We start from the raw sequence: 17,635 nt of genomic DNA, 5'->3' as shown, positions 1-17,635 counted from the left end.
CCTCATGCCCTCAGAGGATTCTCCATCGTCCAGGGTAGGTATCTGAGCAGACACTCGTGTCTCTGGTCTTTCTTGGAGCAGAAGGGCACGCAGGCAGAAGCAGCAGCCATCCTTGCCAAGCTAACCTCAGAAATATCGTAGCAGGGCTGGCTGACGGTCACTGACATTGCAGACGGTCCCACCCGAGGTGGCCTCTGAGGGGCACACCCCATCCACCTCCCAAAGGGACGGTTCAGAGCACCAGCCCCCTGCTCGGGAGGCCCAGTGTAGGCTCCAGGTGAGGGTGGCCACGGAGGGCTCAGCCCAACTGGCGATGAAGAGGAAGTGGGCAAGGTCTGCTGTCCAGACTCCACCCAGCACACACCCTGGGACCCAGTCTCAGGCTGCCACGGAGCTCAGCACAGCCAGCTCTGATGCAGAACTCTGAGAAGCCCTGCCTCGGAGGCAGCAGGAAAACCTGGAGCCCAGCACGGAAGAGCACAGAGGTGAGTTGGCTGGTGCTACAGCCTGTGAGTGTGGGGAGGCGGTGCTGAGCCACAAAGGGAGGTGTCCCCCAGAGCTGGGCCTGGGCCTGGAACGAAGGCTAGCCTCACATCACCCATCTTGGAGACTGCAGAGAAGACTCTGATGCTGGGCCTTCTTAGCAAATCTCTAGGAAGTTTTCTTGCCCACTTAGGCACATGGCAAGGCTGGCCTGTGGCAAACTTTTCTTCTCCCACAGCTCTAGCTCTGGCCGTCAAACTCAGCCAGCCTCCATGTCTAAGACCTGTCCCTACGGAGGCGGGAGCTCCTGGTGCAGGACTCATGGATCCACTGAGGTGAGATCGAGACCTGAGATGTCCTCTCCCAATGACACGGGACCAGCCGGGTATTGGCCACCACCCTCAACACATCAGATCTCTGTGCCTGCACAAACCCAGCGCCAGGCCAAGATGTCCCACCCCGCCTTCGAGAAACTCCACCTCCATGTGCACTTGCACCTGCTCAGGCTTTGGCGGCAGAAACCGAGTCAGGGCCTGAGTGACCAACTTTGGAGCAGCAGCCTGCCCTGCCTCCTACCAAGGACTCAGACTCCCACCATGACTATCCAACACTTGAAGGGAGAACAGGACCCTGCTCTGGATACAAGCCCAGAACCCTTTGGCAACCACATCATCCAGGGGCGCAGTTGGCTCTGCAGCCTCCATCCCTGTGTGTTCCCCGTGGACGCTGTCTACTCCCTGCACACCCAGGGGAGATTGACTTTCCTTTCCCAGAGCTCATTTTCATCAGGCTCCTAGGCATCTTTCTTCTCATCTTTTATGGCTTTCTGTATATTTTGCTCGCAAGTGTGTGTCAATAAATTTTCCTTCCTTGGGAATATGGAGGCCTTTACAATGCTGTGTAAGCGTCACCGCTGTCTACATTCAGACACCCTCATTCTATCCCCCCCCCCCACTTCTCAGCAAAGCCTGGATTCATGGCAAGCATTCCCCGTTCCGCTCTCCCCCGCCTCTCAACATTGAGTCCACTTCTCTCTGCATTTCTTCCCATCCTTTCAGGGTTCCCAATCAACGCTATTCACTAAAATGAGAGGAAACTGGATTTTGCTCTGACTAAAGGTCAATGTTATAGTCTCTCAGTATGGTTAGTCTTGGCATTCCCGTGAATTCTACAGTCCATGGAATTCTCTAGGTCAGATTCCTGGAGTCGGTAGCTTTTCCTTTCTCCAGGGGATTGTGCTGATTCCCCACATATTGGAAGACCAAACTGGAGAATTCTGGTTTCTATGTCATTTGAAGGATCCTTTGGGTATCTGATAGGACCAGGTAGATCTTTTCAAGATGTCATCTGCCAAACGAAGCCCTCTCGGCAAATGTGTTCAGAATCTCCAGGTAGCATTGCTGTTACAAGTGGGACACCATAGGCACAAGAGAAAGGTTGAGTTCTTCCGCCGGCACAAACAAACTCACAGCAATAAACCAGGCAGGAGAAATGGAAAGATAAACCCACACCAACAAAGGGACAAATATTCCTCAGAACACAAGGCCAGAGAAAGACCCACCATTCTTGTGGCCCCCACACACTGAAGAAAATCAGTGATCGGGAAGGAAACAGAAGAAACATGTGCAGGTCCAATGAGAGGCAATGCACATGGCTAGTGTAGCTCAGAGACAGCCTGACGCTTCGCATGGACATGCGGGCAAAGGGAAACACAGTGCAAGTGGCGCTGGTCATCATCTAAGAGCTAGGTGCTCAGGATGGTGACAACCAAGCTTCAGGACCACGAGAGGGAGTGGAGGGCCTAGCAGAGCCCATAGACATTTCTCTCGCTCTCTGGCAGAAGAGTGTGACACACACATCAAAGTCCCACAGGAGCATCTCTTGACGATAAGTGCCCACCCTCAGGGTGGATCCCACTCCACTTCTGGCACGGTTGTTCCTCTCCTCTGAAATGCTCACCTCTGGCTGTCCAAAACGGCAGGCCTGCTGGGCGCCTGTGGAGTCGAAACTCACTTCAACTACTCACACAGCCAAGGACACTCAAGGATGCTTGTGGCCTCTGGCTCAAAGATGGAAGATCAGCACCCTGTCAACCCGACCTGGGGATCGGTGCTGAAAGGGAGGCCGCACCCGACTCGCTTTTCACTGGACACAGCGTCCCTGCTGCTAGAGCTGCTGAATCCATTCATCTGCGGAAATGCAAGCTGAAAATCCCCCATCTTTCCAAGAAGGTCTACAAAAGAGTTTATGAGCAACACATTTGGAAACCAGAGGGGATGACATACATGTCCATGGAAACTTGACACCTCTCAACAAATGCACTTCAAATGAGTCCTAGACATACGTTCCATGCAAAACGGTTCACAAATCCAGAAGGAAATGGAGCAGACATTAGACATGAGCTCTTAGTCTCCACACACAATACAGTAAGGCACTACACAAAGAGTAACCAGGGAACACAGTGAACGTTGTCTAACCAAGATTTGGACTCTGGGAAATACGGTCTGTAAAACAAAAATGACACCTCCCAAGCTGGGAGACAACTGTTTACAGACACAGAACTTAGGCAGGATTTGGCTCCTAATACACAAATGACATGAACACAAACGAGCCTGAAGGAGAGGACTGTGAAGGGACACCAGGCGAAGGATAGGACACAGAGAGTACACCGAGTGATGCCCAGCTTTGAGGGCCTGAGAAACACGGTCTAGCTGCACTCGCCGAGACTCGTGGGACCCTGGACTTGGCCTGTTCTACAAAGAAGCTCAGAGAGATGGACTGTGAGGATCGGGAAGAGAAATCCTTGGCATTTCTAACACTCACTGCAAACGCCTAGAAGGACAAGGCAAGGATCAACCCCACCGACAGTGACATTCCCTGAAAGGCAATAGCTAGGAGTCCATCTAACCCAAGAGGGAAGTCCTTCTTCTCAGAGAACTGCAAGAGATGGATGAAAGAAGGTGAAACCCACAAATCCAATGGAAAATAAGCTGTGCTCACGGAGCAGAAGAATTCCTCCTGGAAAGATGATGTCAGTTCCCCATCCCCCTGATCCCCACAGTGGGGCATTACAGAGGTTCCACACTATTCCTCTCAAAATACCAACTTCTGCTCTCAGGGCATTATAACCAAAGAATTCCAAAATGTCTATGGAAACACAAAGGAGACAAAAGGGTCAATGTGATTTGCCGCAAAGCCCTGAAATGGACATAGCAGGCTGTCTGATAGCCAATTTGATTATCACACCAGGATAACAGGACAGCATTTTACTGGGAAGAAACGAAACACGCAGAACCAGATCCATGGAATGGAATTGAGAGTCCAGAACTAAACCCAAGCTTCTATGGTCAATTCATTGACGCCAAAGGAGGGGAGGCAATAAGAATGGGAAGAAGAGCCTCTGCAACGAAAGGACGTGGGAAATGGAGATGGTTCCATCTAAACAATCACATTGGCTTTTGGTCTCAGAACACGTCAGATTCAGTGAAACACATCAACGCAAAGCCTGAAGTGATGAAACTCCTGGAAATAAGCAGGGGCCATAGGGTCCTCCTTGTCAGGGATTACTCAACATGTGTGTGTGGGGGGGAAGCAAAATTGGGTCTCTTCAATTCAAGGAAACAGGAAACCAAGGGACACCCACCAGCTTCCATTCACTTGAACATCTTTGCAACAGAAAAGCTAAGCATTCACAAATCAAAATGGTAACAAAGTGAACACACAAGCATATTTGCAAGCAGAATATCGGAGAAGGGGTTATTATGTAAGAGAATGAGAACTCAGACCACTAAGTCTCCCAGAACAAACCCCAGACCTAACCCTTCCCCTAACACCAACTCCAACCCCAAACCTTTACCTCACTCAAAATGAAACCTTAAGCCTCAGCCTAGGCCAAAAATATACATGCGTACATGCCTTCACAGGCATGCGAGCATCCACAGGAGAGACACAGAGTGAAAGAGACAGACTGAATTTGGAAAGGTCAAGAAAGAGAGGAAACGAGGGAGAGAGACGGAACAATGCAGAGAGGAAATGAGTCGATTCCACAGAATTTGCTTGAATCTCTCTTAAGGTTGGAAACAGTGACAGTGAATATTCCCCTGCCAGGGGGAAAATGAGCCACAATGATGAGACTCAAAGACAAGATTGCGGGGAACCACTGTTGGGGCAGACTCCCCCAACCCTCGAGGCTGAGTGGGACATTTGAGTAGGACAGGGAAGGTTGATATCAGAGCGGGGGATGAGTGAATATGTCCTTCTGGTCCTCCCAAATCGGGGGCCATAAATAGGCAGGAAGGTGACTGCCTTTTCCCAGGTCCCAGAACAAATCCAGGCCTGATTCTGCCCATTGTGTGCTAGGTCAGCCCTGTGTGGAATCCATCCTTTGGGAAATCTCTGTCAGAGCTCCATGTGAAAGCGGCCCAAATTTTGAACAGGCACTGGAGCTCCTCGTAGGCTGACAGACCTGGTCAGGAGACGGGAGATTGTGACCCACTCTGCAGATGGAGAGACGGGAAACCCTGTGGGGCACATGGCTTTCCCAGGGCCACAACACTTCTGAGAAGAAGGAGCCTGTTCTCGAAGGAGCCGTGTCCTCAGAACTCAGGCCCTGGCTGCACCCAGATCTCCCCAAGGTTGTGGGATGGGCTCTGTGGGTGTCACTGTGCCTGCACGTGGTCTAAGGGCATGGGGAAACAGCCAGAAAACCAGAAGTTCCATTTGGGAGCTTTGTGGAAGGGACCTCAGCCACGAACCAGGAAATGATGTCACTTCCTGGCAACAGAACCCAACAGAACCCGCAACCTGTGTATCCAGGCCTGGCCAGCAGAGAGGAGACCCTGGCCAGATTGCTAGCTGTGAAGATATTCTGCTGTTTGCCCCTGCCCAGAGGACAGGGTCTCAGGCTAGCTAACAGGCAGAATGCGTGGAAACGCGGTCGACACTGGCTCAGGGCCCCCGCTGAGAGCCCTCTGGCCCTTTGCTGAAGGAAAAGAAAGGTAACAGGGGAGCCCCAGACTGGGTCCGGCCACCTCTACTGTCCCAGACGGGGAAGCCTGAGGCCTTTCCCTGTGTGTGGATGGGGGTTTCTTGGGGTGCGTCTGCCTCAGGCAAGCCCAGCCGCATTTCAGTTAGGAGCCCATGTGCTTCTTGTGTCCACACCCCAGGGGAGAGCAGGCTGTGTGGCATGGGGAGTGTCCGGGCAGAGCCAGATGCCCAGGCTGACTTCATGCCCTCAGGGGATTCTCCATCGTCCAGGGTGGGTATCTGAGCAGACACTCGTGTCTCTGGTCTTTCTTGGAGCAGAAGGGCAGGCAGGCAGAAGCAGCAGCCATCCTTGCCAAGCTAACCTCAGAAATACCGAAGCAGGGCTGGCTGATGGTCACTGACATTGCAGACCGTCCCACCCGAGGTGGCCTCTGAGGGGCACACCCCATCCACCTCCCAAAGGGACGGTTCAGAGCACCAGCCCCCTGCTCGGGAGGCCCAGTGCAGGCTCCAGGTGAGGGTGGCCATGGAAGGCTCAGCCCAACTGGCGATGAAGAGGAAGTGGGCAAGGTCTGCTGCCCAGACTCCTCCCAGCACACACCCTGGGACCCAGTCTCAGGCTGCCACGGAGCTCAGCACAGCCGGCTCTGATGCAGAACTCCGAGAAGCCCTGCCTCGGAGGCAGCAGGAAGACCTGGAGCCCAGCACGGAAGAGCACAGAGGTGAGTTGGCTGGGGCTACTGCCTGTGAGTGTGGGGAGGCGGTGCTTAGCCACACAGGGAGGTGTCCCCCAGAGCTGGGGCTGGGCCTGGAATGAAGGCTAGCCTCACACCACCCATCTTGGAGACTGCAGAGAAGACTCTGATGCCGGGCCTTCTTAGCAAATCTCTAGGAAGCTTTCGTACCCACTTAGGCACATGGCAAGGCTGGCCTGTGGCAAACTTTTCTTCTCCCACAGCTCTAGCTCTGGCCGTCAAACTCAGCCAGCCTCCATTTCTAAGAACTGTCCCTACGGAGGTGGGAGCTCCTGGTGCAGGACTCACGGATCCACTGAGGGGAGATTGAGACCTGAGACCTCTCCTCCCAATGACACGGGACCAGCCGGGTATTGGCCACCACCCTCAACACATCAGATCTCTGTGCCTGCACAAACCCAGCGCCAGGCCAAGATGTCCCACCCCGCCTTCGAGAAACTCCACCTCCATGTGCACTTGCACCTGCTCAGGCTTTGGTGGCAGAAACCGAGTCAGGGCCTGAGTGACCAACTTTGGAGCAGCAGCCTGCCCTGCCTCCTACCTAGGACTCAGACGCCCAACATGACTATCCAACACTTGAAGGGAGAACAGGACCCTGCTCTGGATACAAGCCCAGAACCCTTTGGCAACCACATTATCCAGAGGCGCAGTTTGCTCTGCAGCCTCCATTCATGTGTGTTCCCCGTGGACGCTGTCCACGCCCTCCACACCCAGGGGAGATTGACTTTCCTTCCCCAGAGCTCATTTTCATCAGGTTCCTCGGCATCTTTCTTCTCTTCTTTTATGTCTTTTATGGCTTTCTGTATATTTTGCTCACAAGTGTGTGTCAATAAGTTTTCCTTCCTTGGGAATATGGAGGCCTTTACAATGCTGTGTAAGCGTCACCGCTGTCTATATTCAGACACCCTCATTCTATCCCCCCCACTTCCCAGCAAAGCCTGGATTCATGGCAAGCATTCCCCGTTCCTCTCTCCCCTGCCTCTCAACATTGAGTCCACTTCTCTCTGCATTTCTTCCCATCCTTTCGGGGTTCCCAATCAACGCTATTCACTGAAATGATAGGAAACTGGATTTTGCTTTCATTGAAGGCGAAATTTATAGTCTTTAAGTATCATTAGAGTCTTGGAATCCCTATGAATTCTACAGTCCATGGAATTCTCTAGGCCAGAATCTTGGGTGGGTAGCTTTTCCCTTCTCCAGAGGATTGTTCTGACTCCCCACATATTGAAAGACCAAAGTGTGAAGTAGCCTTTGGGGATCTGAAAGGACTTGTAGGTCCTTTTATAATGTTATCTTCCAAATGAAGCCCTCTTGGCTAATATGCTCAGAATCTCCAGGTATGCAATGCTGTTGTAAGTGGGCCACTCAGGCACAAGGGAAAGTGAGTTCTTCCGCCGACACAAACAAACTCATAAGAATAAACCAGGCAGGAGAAATGGAAAGATATACCCACACCAACAAAGTAACAAGTATTCCTCAGAACACAAGGCCAGAGAAAGACCCACCATTTTTGTGGCCCCCACATGCTTGAGAAAATCAGTGATCAGGAATTAAAAAGAAGAAACATGTGCAGGTCCAATGAGAGGCAATGCACATGACTAGTGTAGCTCAGAGATGTCCTGACTCTTCGCATGGTCACATGGGCAAAGGGAAACACAGTGCAGGTGGCGGTGGTCATCATCTCACAGCTGGGTGTACAGGATGATGACAACCAGCCTTCGGGACCGAAAGAGGGAGCGGAGGGCCTAGCAGAGTCCATAGATATCTCTCTCACTCTCTGGCAGAAGAGATTTCCAGACCAATCAAAGTCCCACAGTAGCATCACTTAATGATCAATGCCAACCCTCAAGGTGAATTCCACTCACTTTTGGCACGGTTGCTCCTGTACTCTTAGATGTTCACCTGTAGCGATCGAAAGCTGCAGACCTGCTGGGCACCTGTGGAGTAGAACCTCACTTCAGCTGCTCACACAGACAAGGACACACAAGGATGCCTGTGGCCTCTGGCTCACAGATGGAAGATCAAAGCCCTGTCAACCTGAACTGGGGACCAGTGTTGAAAGGGAGGACGCACCCGACTCCCCTTTCACTGGACACAACGTCCCTGATGCTAGAGCTGCTGAATCCATTCAACTGTGGAAATTCATGCTGAAAAACACCCATCTTTCCGACAATGTCTCTAAAAGGGTTTACGAGCAACGCATTTGGAAACCAGAGGGGATGACATGCATGTCCATGAAAATTAAAACTTCTCAACAAATGCATTTCAAATGATTCCTAGACATATGTACCATGCAAAACGGTTCATAAATCCAGAAGTAAATGGAGCATACATTAGACATGAACTCTGAGTCTTTACACACAATACAGAAAGGCACTACACAAAGAGTAACACAGTGAACTTTGTCAAATCCAAGATTCGGACTCTGGGAAAGACCGTCTGAAAAACGCACAAGACACCTCCCACGCTGGGACACAACTCTTTGCATACACAGAGTTTAGGCAAGATTTGGCTCCTAATATGCAAACGACATGAACACAAACTAGCATGAAGGAGAGGTCTGAAGGGACACCAGGGGAAGGAAGGGACACAGAGAGTATACCGAATGATGCCCAGCACTGAGGTCCTGAGAAACACAGTCTAGCTGCACTCCCCAAGCCCCGTGGGACCCTGGACTAGGCCTCTTCCACCTGGCGGCTCAGAGAGATGGACAGTGAGGAAGGGGAAGAGAAATCCTCGGCATTTCTAACACTCACAGCAAACGCTTAGAAGGAGAAGGCAAGTATCAACTCCAGCGACAGTAAATTCCCTGAAAGGCAATAGCTAAGAATCCATCTAACCCAGGAGGGGTGCCCCTCTTCTCAGAGAATGGCAAGAGATGGATGAAAGAAGGTGAAGCCCACCAATCCAATGGAAAATAAGCTGTGCTCATGGATCAGAAGAATTACACATGATAAGATGATGCTACTTCCCCCTCCCACGGACCCAGACCGTGGGGCAATCCAGAGGTTCCACGCTATTCCTCTCAAAATTAAAATGGCTACTCTCAGGGCATAAAAACCAAAAAATTCCTAAATGTCTATGGAAAAACTACGGTGTCAAAAGAGTCAATGCAATCAGCCGCAAAAACCTGAAATGTTTATAGCAGGCTGCTGATAGCAAATTAGATTATCACACTAGGATCATCAGGACAGCATGGTACTGGGAAGAAATCAAACTTGCAGAACCAGATCCATGGAATGGGATTGAGGATCCAGACATAAACCCAAGCTTCTACGGTCAATTCCTCGACGCCAAAGGAGGGGAGGCGATAAGAATGGGAACAAGAGTCTGTGCAACGAAAGACCGTGGGAATTGCAGAAGGTTCCACCTGAACAATCACGTTGGCTTTTGGTCTCAGAACACGTCAGATTCAGTGAAACACATTAAAGCAAAGCCTGAAGTGAAGAAACTCCTCGAAATAAGCACAGGACATAGGCTTTTAATGTCAGGGACTTCTCAACATATGTGGGTGGAAAAGCAAAGTAGGGTCTCTTCAAGTTAAGGAAACAGGAAACGAAAGGACACCCACGAGTTTCCGTCCACTTGAACACTTTGCAACAGAAAACCTAAGCATTCACAAATCAAAATGGTAACAAACTGAACACAAAAGGATATTTGCAAACAGCATATCGGAGAAGGGGTTCCTACGTAAAAGAGACTGAGAACTCACACAACTAAGTCTCCCAGAAAAAAACCCAGACCTATCCCTTCCCCTAACACCAACTCCAACCCGATACCATTATCTCACTCGACATGAAACCATAAAGTCTCACCCTAGGTCAACACTATACATGTTTACATGCATTCACAGACATGCGAGCATCCACAGGAGAGACACAGAAAGGAAGATACAGAATGAATTTGGAAAGATCAAGAAAGAGACGGAACGAGGGAGAGAGACTGAACAATAGAGAGAGGAAAATGAGTCAATTTCACAGAACTTGCATGAATCTCTCTTGAGGATGGAAACAATGACAGTGCCTATTCCCCCTGCAAGGGGGAAAATGACCCAAGTTGATGAGTCTCAAAGACAAGGATTCGGGGAGCCACTGTTGGGGCAGCCTCCCCCAGGCCTCGAGTCTGAGTGGGACACTTGAATAGGATGAGGAAGGTTGATATCAGTGGTCGCGATGTGTGAATATGATTTTCTGGTCCTCCCAATGCAGGGGTCAAGAAATAGGCAGAAAGGGGACTGACTTTTCCCAGGTCCCAGAGCCCAGCCAGGCCTGATTCTGCCCACTCTGTGCTAGGTCAGCCCTGTGTTGAATCCGTCCTTTGGGAAGTCTCAGTGTCTAAGTTTCATGTGATAGCAGCCGAAAGTCTGAACAGTCACTGGAGCTGTGTGTAGGATTACAGACCTAGGGAGGAGATGGAAGAGTGACCCCCACTCTGCAGATGGAGAGACTGGGGAAACCAAGGGGGACACATGTCTTGCCCAGGACCACATCACTTCTGAGAAGAGGGAACCTGGGCTGAAAGCAGCTGTGTCCTCAGAGCTCAGGCCCTGGCTGCACCCAGGTCTCCCAAAGGCTGTGGGGTGGGCTGAATGTGTGTCACTGTGCCTGCACGTGGCATAAGGGCATGGGAGAACAGCCAGAAACCCAGAGGTTCCCTTGGGGAACTTTGTGGAAGGGACCTAGGCCACGAACGAAGAAATGATGTCATTTCCTGGCAACAGAACCCAACAGAACCCACAACCCGTGTATCTAGGCCTCCCCAGCAGAGAGGAGCCCCCAGCCAGATCGCTTGTTGTCAAGATGTTCTGCTGTTTGCCCCTGCCCAGAGGCCGGGTCCTCAGGCGAGCTCACAGGCAGAGAGTGTGGGAAGGCTGTCGACGCTGGCCCAGGGCCCCTCCGAGAGTCCTCTGGCCCTTTGCTGGAAGGAACAGAAAGGTAAAAGCGGAGCCCCAGGCCGGGTCCGCCCACCTCTCCCGTCCCACCCGTGGAAGCCTGAGGCCTTTCACTGTGTGTGGATGGGGGTTTCTCAGGCTGTGTCTGCCTCAAGCAAGCCCAGCCACAGGTGGGTCAGGAGACCGTGGACCGCTTGTGTCCACACCCCAGGGGAGAGCATGCTTGGTGGCATGGTGAGCGGCCAGGCAGAGCCGTGTGCCCAGGTTGACCTCAAGCCCTTGGCGGGGGGTCTCCATCCTCCCTGGTGGGTATCTGAGCAGGCATTCATCTCTGTTCTTTCTGGGAGCAGAAGGGCAGACGGGCAGAAACATTAGACATCCTGGCCAGGCTCAGCTCAGAAATATCGAAGCAGGGCTGCCTGATGGTCACTATCATTGCATAGCGTCCCACCCGAGGTGGCCTCTGAGGGGCACACCTCATGCACCTCCCAGCGGTAGGGTTCAGAGCACCACCCCGTGACCAGGAGGCCCAGTGCAGGTTCCAGGTGAGCATGGCCACGGAGGGATCAGCCCAACTGGCAATGAAGAGGAGGCGGACAAGTCCTGCTGTGAGACACCACCCAGCACACAAACTGGGGCCCAGTCTAAGGCTGTCACGGAGCTCAGCACTGCTGGCTCTGACACAGAGCTCCAAGAAGCCCTACCTCAGAAGCAACAGTAGGACCTAGAGCCCAGCACGGCAGAGCTCAGAGGTGAGGCGGCTGGGCTTCTGCATGTGAGTGTGGGGAGGCGGTGCTGAGCCACACAGGGAGAAGTCCTACAGAGCTGGGGCTGGACCTGGACCAAAGGCTGGCCTCAAATTACTCATCTTGGAGACTGCAGAGAAGACTCCGATGCTGGGCCTTCTTAGCGAATCTCTAGGAAGCTTTCGTGCCCACTTAGGCACATGGCAAGGCTGGCCTGTGGCAAACTTTTCTTCTCCCCCAGCTCTAGCTCTGGCCGTCAAACTCAGCCAGCCTCCATGTCTAAGACTTGTCCCTACAGAGGTGGGAACTCCAAGTGCAGGACCCAGGGATCCACTGAGGGGAGATCGAGACCTGAGACGTCCCCACCCAAAGATACGGGGCCAGCCATGTACTGGCCAGCAGCCTCAGCACATTGGATCTCTGCATGCATGACGCCCAGCCCCAGGCCCTGATGTCGCACCACGCCTTCCAGAGCCTCTACCTCCACCGGCACTTGCACCTGCTCGGGCTTTGGCGGCAGGACTAAAGTCAGGGCCTGATTGACCACCTGCCAGAGGGAGCCTGTCCTGGCTCCTGCCCAGGACTCAGATACCCACCATGACTGTCCAACCCCTGCAGGGAGAACAGGCTGCACAGGCTGACCTCACGCCCTCGGGTGTGTCTCCGTCCTTCTGCGTGGGTATCTCAGCATATCTTTGTCGCTGCTTCTTCTGGGAGCAGAAGGGCAGACAGGCAGAAGCAGCAGCCATACTGGCCAGTCTCAGCTCACGAATATCAAAGTAGGGCTGGCTGATGGTCTCTATCATTGCAGAGCATCCCACCCGAGGTGGCCCCTGAGGGGCACACCCCATCCATCTCCCAGAAGGAGGGCTCAGAGCACCAGCCCCCTGCCCGGGAGGCCCAGTCCAGGCTCCAGGTGAGCGTGGCCACGGAGGGCTCAGCCCAACTGGCAATGAAGATGGAGCAGGCCAAGCCTGCTACACAGACACCACCCAGCACGCACCCCGGGGCCCAGTCTCAGGCTGCCACGGATCTCAGCAGAGCCTGCCCTGACCCAGAGCTCTGAGAAGTCCTGCCTTGGAGGTAGCAGTAGGACCTGGAACCCAGGAGGGCAGAGCAAATAGATGAGGCGTTTGTGGCTGCTGCATGTGAGTGTGAGGAGGTAGTGCTGAGCCACACAGGGAGATGTCCCCCAGAGCTGGGGCTGGTCCGGGACCAATGGCTGGCCTCACACCACACATTTTGGAGACTGCAGAGAAGACTCCGATGCTAGGCCTTCTTATAGAATTTCTAGGAAGCTTTCGTACCCACTTAGGCACATGGCAACGCTGTCCTGTGGCAAACTCTTCTTCTCCACCAGCTCTAGCTCTGACTGTCAAACTCAGCCAGCCTCCACGTCCAAAACGAGTCCCTACAGAGGTTGAGCTCCAGGTGCAGCACCCAGGGATCCACTGAGGGGAGGTTGAGACCTGAGACATCCCCTCCCAAAGAAATGGGGAAAGCCGGGTACTGGCTAGCACCATCAGCACATACGAACTCTGTGCCTGCACGAACCAGAGCCCCAGGCTCCGATGTCCCACCCCGTTTTCCAGAACCTCCACCTCCACGTGAACTTACACCTGCTTGGGCTTTGGCAGCAGAACCAGAGTCAGGGCCTGAGTGACCACCTGCAGAGCGGCAGCCTGCCATGTCTCCTGCCAAGGACTCAGACGCCCAACATGCCTGTCCCACCCGTGCAGGGAGAACAGGCCCATGCTCTGGACAGAGACCCAGAGCCCTTTCATCAAAAACCTCGTCCAGGGACGCGGTTGACTCTGCAGCCTCCATCCATGCGTGTTGTCCGTGGCAGCCCTCCACTCGCTCCCCACCCAGGGGAGATTGAATTCCATTCCCCTGAGCTGATTTTCATCAGGCTCCTAGGCATCTTTCTTTTCATCTTTTATGTCTTTTATGGCTTTCTGTATATTTTGCTCGCAACTGTGTGTCAATAAATTTTCCTTCCTTGATGCCATTTGGCAATATGGAGGCCTTCACAATGCTGTGTAAACATCACCACTGTCTACATTTGGACACCCTCATTCTATCCCCCCCACTTCCCAGCAAAGCCTGGATTCATGGCAAGCACTCCCCGTTCTTCTCTCCCCGCCTGACAACTTTGAGCCTACTTCTCTCTGCATTTCTTCCCATCCTTTCGAGGTCCCCAAACAATGCCAATCACTGAAATAAAAGGAAACTGGATTTTACTCTGACTGAAGGCAAAAGTTATAGTCTCTCGGCATTGTTAGAGTCTTGGCATCCCCATGAATTCTACAATCCATGCAATTCTCTAGGTCAGAATCCTGGAGTCGGTAGCTTTTCCCTTCTCAGTGGATTGTTCTGACTCCCCACATATTGGAAGACCAAACAGGAGAATTCTGGTCCCTATGTCATTGGACGTAGCCTTTGGGTATCTGAAAGGACCATGTAGGTCTTTTCAAGATGTTATCTGCCAAACGAAGCCCTCAAGGCAAATGTGCTCAGAATATGCAGGTAGGCAATGCTGTTGTAAGTGGGACACCTCAGGCACAAGGGGAATGCTGAGTTCTTCCGCTGGCACAAACAAACTCACAACAATAAACCAGGCAGGAGAAATGGAATGATAAACCAATACCAACAAAGGGAGAAGTGTTCCACAGAACACAAGGCCAGATCCACCATCCTCGTAGTCCCCACATGCTCGAGAAAATCAGTGATCGGGAAAGAAACAGAAGAAACCTGTGCAAGTCCAATGTGAGGCAATGCACATGGCTAGTTTAGCTCAGAGATGGCCTGATGCTTCGCATGGACATGCGGGCAAAGGGAAACACAGTGCAGGTGCTGGTTCTCATAATCTCAGAGCTAGGTGCTCAGGTTGGTGTCAACCAGCCTTCGGGACCACAAGAGGGAATGGAGGGCTAGCAGAGCTCATAGACATCTGTCTCGCTCTCTGCAAGAAGAATCTGCTGGACCCATCAAAGTCCCACTGGAACATCTCTTGGCGGATCAGTGCCCACCCTCAAGGTGGATCCCATTCCACTTCTTGCACGGTTGATCCTGTCTTCTGAGATGCTCACCTCTGGTGGTCCAAAGCCGCAGGCTTGCTTGGTGCCTGCGCAGATGAAACTCCCTTAAGCCGCTCACACGTCCAAGGGCACACAAGGATGCTTGTGGCTTCTGGCTCAATGATGGAAGATCAGAGCCCTCTCAACCAGACTTTGGGATCGGTGCTGAAAGGGAGGCCGCACCTGACTCCCCCTTTCACTGGACAAAGTGTCCTTGCTTCTAGAGCTGATGATTCCATTCAACTGTGGAAATGCAAGCTGAAAAACACCCATCTTTCCGAGAAGGTCTCCAAAACTGTTTAGGAGTGAAACATTGGAAACCAGAGGGGATGACATGCATGTCCATGGAAAATTAACACCTCTCAACAAATGCACTTCAAATGATTCCTAGACATACGTTCCATGCAAAATGGTTCACAAATCCAGAAGGAAATGGAGCAGACATTAGACATGAGCTCTGAGTTTTCACACACAATACCAAAAGGCACTACACAAAGAGTAACCAGGGAACACAGTGAACTTTGTCAAATCCAAGATTTGGGCTCTGGGAAAGACCGTCTGAAAAACACAGACAACATATCCCAGGCGGGAAGACAACTGTTTGCATACACGGAACGTAGGCAGAATTTGGCTCCTAATACACAAACGACATGAACACAAGCTTGAAGGAAGGGACATGGAGAGTATACCGAATGATGCCCAACAATTAAGGCCTGAGAAACATGGTCTAGCTGCAATCCCCAGTAGCCATGGGACCCTGGACGAGGCCTGTTCAACCTGGAGGCTCAGAGAGATGGACAGTGAGGAAGGGGAAGAGAAATCGTTGGCATTTCTAATACTAACAGCAAATGCTTAGAAGGAGACGGCAAGTATCAACCCCATCAACAGTGACTTTCCTGAAAGGCAATAGCTAGGGGTCCATCTAACCCAGGAGGGAAGCCCCTCTTCTAAGAGAACTGCAAGAGATGGATGAAAGAAGGTGAAGCCCACCAATCCAATGGAAAATAAACTGTGCTCCAGTATCAGAAGAATTTCTCCTGGTAAGAAAATGTCACTTCCCCCTCCCCCCGACCCCCAACTTGGGGCAGTCCAGAGGTCGCACGCTATTCCTCTCAAAATACAAACAGCTACACAAATACAAAGGCTTATTAGAGAATACTATCAGCAATTATATGGCAATAAAATGAATAACCTGGAAGAAATTGACAAATTCCAAGAAAAGTGCAACTTTACAAAACTGAACCAGGAAGAAATAGAAAATCTGAACAGACCCATCACAAGCTCGGAACTAGAGGCTATAATAAAAAATCTTCCAGGAAACAAAAGCCCTGGTCCAGACGGCTTCATGGCTGAGATCTACCAAAAATTTAGAGAAGAGCTAACACCTATTCTACTCAAACCCTTCCAGAAAATTGCTGAGGAAGGGAAACTTGCAAACTCATTCTATGAGGCCACCATCACCCTAATCCCAAAACCTCATAAAGATCCCACAAAAAAAGAAAACTACAGGCCAATATCACTGATGAACATAGATGCAAAAATCCTTAACAAAATTCTAGCAATCAGAATCCAACAACACATTTAGAAGATCATACATCATGACCAAGTGGGCTTATCCCAAGGATGTAAGGATTCTTCAATATCCACAAATCAATCAACATAATACACCACATTAACAAACTGAAAACTAAAAATCATATGATTATTTCCATAGAAGCAGAGAAAGCTTTTGACAAAATACAGCATCCATTTATGATAAAAACCCTCCAGAAAGGTGGAATAGAAGGGACATATCTCAGTATAATAAAAGCTATATATGACAAAATTACAGCAAACGTTATCCTCAACGGTGAAAAACTGAAAGCATTTCCCCTAATGTCAGGAATAAGACAAGGGTGCTCATTCGCACCACTACTATTCAACATAGTTCTGGAAGTTTTGGCTACACCAATCAGAGCAGAAAAAGACATAAAAGGAATACAAATTGGAAAAGAAGAAATAAAACTTTCATTGTTCGCTGATGATGTGATCCTCTACACAGAAAACCCTAAAGAATCTACCAGAAAACTACTAGAGCTAATCAATGAATACAGTAAAGTTGCAGGATATAAACTCAACACACAGAAATCACTTGCATTCCTTTACACTAATAATGAGAAAATAGAATGAGAAATTAAGGAAATTATTCCATTCTCTGTTGCAATGAAAAGATTTAAATACTTAAGAATATATTTACCTAAGGAAACAAAAGACTTGTACACAGAAAACTATAAAACACTAGTGAACATAATCAAAGAGTACACTAATAGATGGAGAAATATACCATGTTCGTGTATCAGAAGAATAAATATTGTTACAATGAGTATAATATCTAAAGTAACTTATACATTCAATGCAATCCCTGTCCAGCTACCAACGATATTTTTCATAGAACTAGAACAAATAATCTCACAATTTGTATGGAAATACAAAAAACCTCGAATAGCCAAAGCAAACTTGAGGAGGAAAAATGTAACTGGGGGAATTAGCCTGCCGGACTTCAGGATCTACTACAAAGCCACAGTCATCAAGACAGTATGGTACGGGCATAAATACAGAAACATAGATCAATGGAACAAAATAGAAAGCCCAGCGATAAATCCACGCACCTATGTATACCTTATCTTTGACAAAGGAGGCAAGAATATAAAATGG

Source organism: Moschus berezovskii, chromosome 23 (assembly GCF_049115385.1).
Source record: "Moschus berezovskii isolate FMDL1 chromosome 23, NW_MosBer_1.0, whole genome shotgun sequence".
NCBI lineage: Eukaryota > Metazoa > Chordata > Mammalia > Artiodactyla > Moschidae > Moschus > Moschus berezovskii.
Note: the sequence above shows the minus strand (reverse complement) of the source record.